Source organism: Oxyura jamaicensis (genome assembly GCF_011077185.1).
Source record: "Oxyura jamaicensis isolate SHBP4307 breed ruddy duck chromosome 2 unlocalized genomic scaffold, BPBGC_Ojam_1.0 oxy2_random_OJ101570, whole genome shotgun sequence".
Lineage (NCBI taxonomy): Eukaryota > Metazoa > Chordata > Aves > Anseriformes > Anatidae > Oxyura > Oxyura jamaicensis.
The window spans coordinates 32,966-41,957 of NW_023303574.1; the positions used below are offsets into that span (position 1 = coordinate 32,966).

The following is an 8,992-nucleotide window of genomic DNA, read 5'->3' on the forward strand; positions in this document are numbered from 1 at the left end:
ATTTAGACAGAGTCAAGGACATTTCAGGCTCTCATACTGCTCTGCCAGCAAAGAAGTTGGGCATGCACAAGAAGAGAATCACAGAATCACAGAATAGACTAGGTTGGAAGAGACCTCCAAGATCACCGAGGCCAACCTCTGACCTAACACTAACAAGTCCTCCACTAAACCATATCCCTAAGCTCTACATCTAAATGTCTTTTAAAGACCTCCAGGGATGGTGACTCAACCACTTCCCTGGGCAGCCTATTCCAGTGACTAACAACCCATGCAGTAAAGAAGTTCTTCCTAATATCCAACCTAAACCTCCCCTGGTGCAACTTTAACCCTCTCCCTCTCGTCCTGTCACCAGGCATGTGGGAGAATAGACCAACCGCCACCTCACTACAGCCTCCTTTAATGTACCTATAGAGAACAATAAGGTCACCCCTGAGCCTCCGCTTCTCCAGACTGAACAATCCCAGCTCCCTCAGCCGCTCCTCGTAAGACTTGTTCTCCAGACCCTTCACCAGCTTCATTCCCCTTCTCTGGACTCTCTCAAGCACCTCCATGTCCTTCTTGTAGTGAGGGGCCCAAAACTGAACACAGTACTCGAGGTGCGGCCTCACCAGAGCCGAGTACAGGGGGACAATCACTTCCCTGGACCTGCTGGCCACGCTGTTTCTTATACAAGCCAGGATGCTGCTGGCCTTCTTGGCCGCCTGAGCACACTGCTGGCTCATATTCAGCCGACTGTCAACAAATACTCCCAGGTCCTTCTCTGCCAGGCAGCTTTCTAACCACACATCTCCCAGCCTGTAGCTCTGTTTGGGGTTGTTGTGCCCCAGGTGCAGGACCCGGCACTTGGCCTTGTTGAATTTCATACCGTTGGCCTCAGCCCATCGGTCCAGCCTATCCAGATCCTTCTGCAGAGCCTTCCTACCCTCAAGCAGATCGACACATGCACCTAACTTGGTGTCGTCTGTAAAATTCCTGAGGGTGCACTCGATCCCCTCATCCAGATCATCGGTGAAGATGTTAAAGAGGACTGGCCCCAGTACCGAGCCCTGGGGGACTCCACTAGTGACCGGCCTACAACTGGATTTGACTCCATTCACCACAACTCTCTGGGCCCAGCTATCCAGCCAGTTTTTAATCCAACAAAGCATACGCCAGTCCAAGCCATGAGCAGCCAGTTTCTTGAGGAGAATGTTGTGGGAAATGGTGTCAAAAGCCTTACTGAAATCAAGGTAGACCACATCCACAGCCTTTCCCTCAACCACTAAGCGTGTCACTTTGTTATAGAAGGAGAACAATTTCATGAAGCAGGACCTGCCTTTCATAAACCCATGCTGACTGGGTCTGATCGCCTGCTTACCCTGCAAATGCCACGTGATGACACTCAAGATAATCTGCTCCATGAGCTTCCCTGGCACTGAGGTCAAACTAACAGGCCTACAGTTCCCTGGGTCTTCCCTCTGGCCCTTCTTGTAGATGGGTGTCACGTTTGCTAGCCGCCAGTCAAGTGGGACCTCCCCTGATAGACAGGACTGCCGATAAATGATGGAAAGCGGCTTGACCAGATCTTCCGCCAGTTCTCTCAGTTCCCTCGGGTGGATCCCATCCAGCCCCAACGACTTGCGTACATCCAAATGTTGTAGCAGGTCACTAACCATTTCCTCATGGATTGTGAGGGCCACATTCTGCTCCCCATCCCCTTCCACCAGCTCAGGGTACTGGGTATACAGAGAACAACTGGTTTTGGTGCTATAGACTGAGGCAAAGAAGGCATTAAGCATCTCAGCCTTTTCCTCATCTCTTGTAACTAAGTTTCCCCCTGCATCCAGTAGAGGGTGGAGATTCTCCTTAGTCCTCCTTTTTGTGCTGATGTATTTATAAAAACATTTTTTGTTATCTTTAACGGCAGTAACCAGATTGAGCTCCAGATGAGCTTTGGCCTTTCTGATTTTGTCCCTGCACAGTCTTGCAACATCCTTATAGTTCTCCTGAGTGGCCCATCGTCTTTTCCAAAGATTATAAACCCTCTTTTTTCTCCTAAAATAAGCAACAACCCTCTGTTCAGCCAGGCCGGTCTTCTACCATGCCGTCTCTTCTTTGGGAAAGTGGGGACAGACCGCTCCTGAACCATTAAGATTTCTTTCTTGAAGAGTGCCCAGCCTTCCTGGGCTCCTCTGTCTTTCAGTACCGCCTCCCAAGGGACTCTGCCAACCAGTGTCTTGAACAGCTCAAAGTCATCCCTCCGGAAGTCCAAGACAGCGGTTTTACTGATCCCCTTCCTGACTTCGCTGAGTATTGAGAACTCTACCATTTTGTGGTCACTCTGCCCAAGACAGCCCCCGACCAGCACGTCTCCCACCAGTCCTTCTCTGTTAATGAACAGAAGGTCTAGTGGGGCACCTCCCCTGGTAGGCTCGCCAACCAGCTGCATCAGGAAGTTATCTTCCATGCTCTCCAGAAACCTCCTGGACTGCTTTCTCTAGGCTGTGTTGTGTTTCCAGGATATGTCTGGGAAGCTGAAGTCCCCCACAAGAACAAGCGCTGATGATTTCGCAACTTCCGCCAGCTGCCTGTAGAACTCCTCATCCATCCCCTCATCCTGGTTTGGCGGTCTGTAACAGAACCCCATCAGTATGCCTGCCTTGTTGGCCTTCCCACTGATCCTAACCCATAGGGACTCTACCTTATCATTCCCAGTCTCAAGTTCCACACCAAAACACTCTCTAATATAGAGAGCCCCTCCACCACCCCTTCTGTGCTGCCTGTCCCTTCTGAAGAGCCTATAGCCAGTGATTGCAGCATTCCAGTCATGAGAGTGGTCCCACCACGTTTCCGTTATAGCCTTCCTGCTGCGCGATGGCTTCCAGCTCCTCTTGTTTGCTACCCATGCTGCGTGCATTAGTGTAGATGCACTTCAGTTGGGCCATTGCCTTCTCCCCTGGCCTTGCCATTGTTCCCCCGGCACACCTCCAACAAGCCTTCTTTCAGCTACGTCTAACTGTCTAATACGTCTAACTGTTGAATGGAACATACACGAGTTTATGTAAACAAGAAGTGAATGACCATAACTAGTGTCATTTTTACATGTTGTTTATTTATACATACATTTTCTCTTCCTGTCTCTTTTTGTATTCTTTTTTGTATATATATTACCTGGGCAGAATGTCACCTCCTGCAAGGCTATCTACTCAGTACTGATGAAGCTGTGATTAAACTTCCCTAGTTAACTTTAAACTTCCACACAGTATATAGCATATATAGTAACATATTTTTTTTTTTAATAATGGTTAAATTGTCTAACTGATGAGTAAAAGGAATTAAAACACTTTCCACATGTACTTTGTATAGCACTCAATGTAAATATCTGGAATATTGCTTAGATTGTGAAGCTTGCCAGTCCTTCAGCACTATTTAAATATCTATCTTCTGCTTGGTGGCATGATTTAGACAGCTGAACATTCTCTGAAATATACTCTGTTATCTATGGTCTTTAAGCACTCACATGAATTTGATTGCTTTCCAGTGATTATTTATTTGTTTGTTAGTTTGTTTATTTTGATGATTTACTTCTCAGACTAGGATCAAGATCTAAACTATGCACTTAGATGAATAAACAATTGAAACTTCTTTGTTTTTACATAGGGAATATCTCAACATGAAAGTTGTGTAGTACATTTGCATACGTGCATGTATGTGTTTGTGCATGTATGTATACATGCATGTGTGCAGGTATTCTAGGCTGCATTAAGAGGACTGTTGCCAGCATATCAAAGGTGATCCTTCATAGAGTAATGTGGGATAAAGCCCTGGATGAAAGAGGGGCCCAAGAAAGCTGGTTACATTCACAGATCCAAGCTCAAGAATGATGCTTCTCAACAAGGGAGTCAAGCAAAATGCCAGGAGGCCTGCATGGATGCACAAGATGCTCCTGGCCAAAATCAAACACAAATAGGTAGCCTGCAAAGGGTGGAAGCAAAAACAGGGAGCCTAGGAGGACAACAGAGACATTAACCTCCTTCGCTCTCCAAAAGTGAGATATTTAAATTCAGACTTCAAGTATGTTGCCAGACTCCTGTGTCCTTACATTGTCCTTATACATAATCTTCTAGTAGATACTTTTCTAGTAGTCTGTGTGCCACCACAGAGGAAAGTGAAGGAGCTTTTAATGGCTGTTGATTGCAGAGATTGTTCAATGTCTTTATCTGTCGGTAATTGCATGAATTTGGAGACAAAATGAGAGGCTTAACTCTTTTCAGGTGTGCATTGAATAATCTTAGCGGATTAGATACATCTCAGGAATAAGAACAAATTAATGAATAAAAAGAGTAGATATACATAAAACTTTGTTCGTATCATAATGAAGAGCTATATGTACCTATATGTACCTATCTTCTCAGGAATTTCTGCAGCCGGGCTTACTTTCAACTGCTTAGAAAACTCTTAAATTAAATGTGAAAGTCAGTGAGTATTTCACTTCTGGAACACCTGAAAACTTTGCTTTCTAGTAAATGTTTTTACAGCACTTATTAGACCTAAGTCTCGTAAGTTTGGATGGAAAAAAAACGCTTTGGTCCCTAAGTACTTCTAGCATCAGCAAAGTCCCAGAATCCTTTTTCAAATTTTAAAGTGTATTACAGTGACGATCCATAGACCAGGTCTGTAGTAAAAAATGTATTCACCAAAGTCATCAAGTTCAACAGGTCTATTATTATTATTATTATTATTATTATTATTATTATTATTTATTGATACTGTTATTTGTTTACTTTTGAATATATATGTATTTATAAGCTATTATGCCCTGGCATTTACTGTGTGCAAACAAATTTTGTTTTTCAGATTTCTTACTGTTTACAATAACTTTCTTAACCTTCTGCATCACTATTCACTTCTAAGCCTGGAGAGCTTAGTATCCATAGCCTAAGCTGTTTCCCTTCATGTTTGGCATCTGAAAGATCTAAGAATTCATGTTCTATTTGGAGTTTGGCTCATCCCTAAGTCCCTGAGGAAAACCCATCTGAAGTTAACACTGCCAAAATTACTAGCCTCTTACAGCAGACCCAACTCTGTGATTTCCTTTAAATTCACAGAGTCAGCCATTAATGTGGGGACCTGCTACAAAGCTAAACAAAATCAGCATTCTCATCAGACCCCATAATGCCGTTAACAACAACATTGACAAGAAGGTCAGTTTCATTAAGTAGCTACTGGGAAGCTTCTTGTTCGCAGAATTGTTTTTTAATGAATTGGATCTAATTTTGATCAGAGACATATTGTGAAAAATGATTTTTTTCCATAAACTTAATATATTCCCTTATGACTATCTCTAGTCCTAAATGCTGAAGCCCTTGGCAACCTTCACATGGAAATGCACACCCCTTCTTTATGTACCACATGCACTGATACACATACACAGATACACAGACACACACACATGAATATGTACACTGATGCAAATAAGAAAAATATAAAGCTTCCAGGCATCTGTTCAGCACCATATTCAATATAATAAAATAATAATAATAATAAAATGGACCATGACAAGCCATTAAACAAGGGCACCTGCAGACACTGAAATGGATTTTATGGGTGAGATGAATTTAATACAACCATTTTACCTCTTTTCCTGTACAGAAAGCAGTCTTCATCAGCTCTCAATTACTTCTTAAAAAGCACATGGCAAATCCCGGGGAAACTCTTCTGTTTTCTGAAGCTAGACTGTGGTTATGCCATTTACCACATTTATTTTCATACCATTACTTTTATGTTGTTATTTCAAACTATTTAACTTTCTTCCATTAACTATGCTTACACACTAAGCTATCTAGGGAGAGGGATTATCATTAGCTGACTTCTGCAATTTACTTACTGCTTAAGTCCTCATTGTGAATCAGGCTATCACAGATGCAAAGTTTCTCAGCTTTTACAACCCTCATCAAAATATATGTGAGATGGAGCTGTAACTCCTGAGTGAACTCCATGGTTTTATATATATAACATTTTTGTACTGCAACTTATTGTGGTCTTCTTTTCCACGAGTCCATTTTCTCTGTCAAAAATTATACATCTTGGGGGAAATATATATATACATATTTATGAAAACTCTGCGAATAAATGCATTTAAAAAAAAAAAAAAAGTGTCAATTACGAGTAGATTCAATGAAAAGTTGTTACCTGAATAGGAAACTGTCAGGTCTTTAGGATCCTTTTATAGTTAACAGAGAGAGGCAGGCGTTAGAAACACCAAAGTTAGACTTATGTTTTGAATTGCCCTCTACTGAACTTTCTCTTTACTCTATGTGTAGGCAGCCTATAATAACTTCTTCATCTAAATGAAATATACACATAATATGGCTTGACTGAACACTGTAGACCTTTCCAAGGATTTGATAAAAACACTTCATACAAAACATTCCTATCACCTTTGTCAGTAGAGACTGTCTGTCAGACACATTACCAAAATGTGGTCAGGCAGCTGAATGAATACTTGAGCCATGAGGCATAGTAAGGTTAAAATATATTAAATTGTATCTTTACACCACAGCACACAAACATGACTCAAAAATAAATACATTTGCAAGGTCAGGAAGACCATATGAAACTCTGGTGGCAATTTTCTTATTTGGAGTTAACAACTATAATGTAGTCAAGAGCTTGATTATATATCATATTGTCCTTCATAAAGGTAATAACCTCAGGGAGGACACTGAAGGTCTGGCTCTTACCTTCAGTAAACCTATAGCGCACTCATAGTTCATCTTTGGTCTATCTACACTGTTATGCATCTTTCAGTCACATTGTGCCTGTAAGAGAGATTTTTTTTTCCATGTCAGTGCATGTTATTTGCCAAGACAATGTGCATTTAGATTGCCAATATGCAAATTGATTTGAAACCTCCTCCTCATGCTTTAGAAGCTCCCTCCTCTGAGACTTCATTGCCCCATTATTTCAAGTGCATCTCCATTGGACAGCATTTGATTTGCATGTGCCAAAAAATTACCTGAATAGAGCAATAGAGCAGAGGAAAAAAAAAAAAAAAAAAAAAAAAAAAAAGGATTCTATATATGCATGTGGCTTCCAGCATGGCAGAATGTATTCCACTGGGCACATGGAAAACCCATTAAGAACAGTTGTGATGTCAAAGTACACGCAGCTCAAGAGTGCAGTCAGATATTTCATTTGATTTCAACTGGCAAACAGTGATATCAATGGAAATTGATACAGAAAAATACAGAAACCAGAACACACATATACATACATTTACTTGTCATGGGTGATATGGGTTTTAAAACATTAAAAATAAATTATAGGTCCTTTAAATTTTATTTTTCAAATGCAATTTTTAGTGTGAAGGACATGGATCTTCAGACTCCAGGAGACAATTTGCATGAATGAATGCTGTGTGGTTTGAAATAAGCATATACAATTGGCAACTCCTGAAGAACACTGTGTAAAAGAATCAGCTGAATCCTCAGTTCAGACTACTTACAGTCTATACAAATTTTAACTACAGTGTGAAAAAAATACTTGCATTCCTCAACCCTAGCCATAGACTTTTACACTTCCCTGATCCTTCTTCCAAACTCACCTGAATTATCACTTCATCTTCAGTTTAGTTTGTTATATGTGGGAGATTCGACTCCACAGGTCTTTCCAGCATAATCAACACTGTGATTTTTGTCCCATCCTTTAGAAAAGGCCCCAGTACAGGCTGAGATATTTTAACCGGGTTTAAACTGTGACAATTGTTTCATGGTGAAACTACTGTTGTCCACCTTGTCTGCACCTGACTCTGAAACTGCTATATATGTTAAAGGACTAGCAATGCTGGGTAACCACTGCATGCACAGTAGCCCTTCATGTGAATTGGGGCTGGGAGAGGCTATGGTGCAACTTTCAAACTGTAACGTTAAAGAAAGGAGGCTACTATAAGAAAGACAATGGATAGCATAGAATAGCATAGAATAGAATAGCGTAGAATAGCATAGAATAGAACAGAACAGAACAGAATAGAATAGAACAGAACAGAACAGAATAGAACATGATAAAACACGATACTATACAATAGTTCAGTTGGAAGGGACCTTCGAAGATCATCTAGTCCAACTGATTGACCACTTCAGGACTAACTAAAAGTTAAAAAATGTTACTGAGGGAATTATCTAAATGCCTTGTGAACACTGACAGGCATGGGACATCAACCATATCTCTAGAAAGCCTGTTACAGTGCTTGACCACCCTCACAGAAAATATTTTTTTTCCTAATATCCAGTCTGAACCTTGCCTGGGACATCTTTATGCTGTTCCCTGTCAACAGGTACAGGGGAAAAGAAGATGGCACCTACCTCTCCACTTACCCTCCTCAGGAAGTTATAGAGAGCTATGAGGTCAGCTCTAATCTTTCTCTTCTTCTAGACAGACCAAGCACTCTCATCCTCTCTTCATAGGACATGCCTTCCTGCCCTTTTACCAGTTTTGTTGCCCTCCTCTGGACACTTTCAAGTACCTTAACATCCTTTTTACATTGTGGAGCCCAGAACTGCACATCATATTCTAGGTGAGGCCACACCAGTGTTAAATATAATACAAGAATCACCTCTTTTGACCAACTAGATATGCTGTGTTTAATGCACCCCAAAATGTGATTTGTCCACTTGGCTGCCTGGGTACACTGCTGACTCATGTTAAGCCTACTGTCAACAAACACCCCCAGATCCCTTTCTTCTGTGCATCTCTCCAGCCACTCATCTCCCAGTCTGTACATTTTTCCTGCATTACTCCATCCCAAGTGCAGAACCCAGAACTGATCTTTGTTGAACTTCATATGCTTGATGATTGCCCAGTGCTCTAATATGTCTAGATCCCTCTCTGCGAGTCCCTCCAGAGCATCCCCCCGTCAACAGCACCTCCCAGTCTAGTTTAGTATCATCAACTAAAAAGGAGTCCTAAGCAGACTTAAGGCTGAGGATGAAGGCGTCCACCATAAACTGCATTC

General features: G+C 41.6%; 1 long non-coding RNA gene across 1 annotated transcript; it reads right to left on the reverse strand.

Moving 5' to 3' along the window:
* Window positions 1-426: 426 nt before the first annotated feature.
* On the reverse strand, window positions 427-8,574 carry LOC118157050. The gene is made up of 3 exons (XR_004746527.1): window positions 8,426-8,574; window positions 6,436-6,438; window positions 427-464 (listed from the first exon to the last, which is right to left on the reverse strand). It is a non-coding gene; the product is annotated as an uncharacterized LOC118157050 (long non-coding RNA).
* Between the last annotated feature and the right edge of the window lie 418 nt (window positions 8,575-8,992).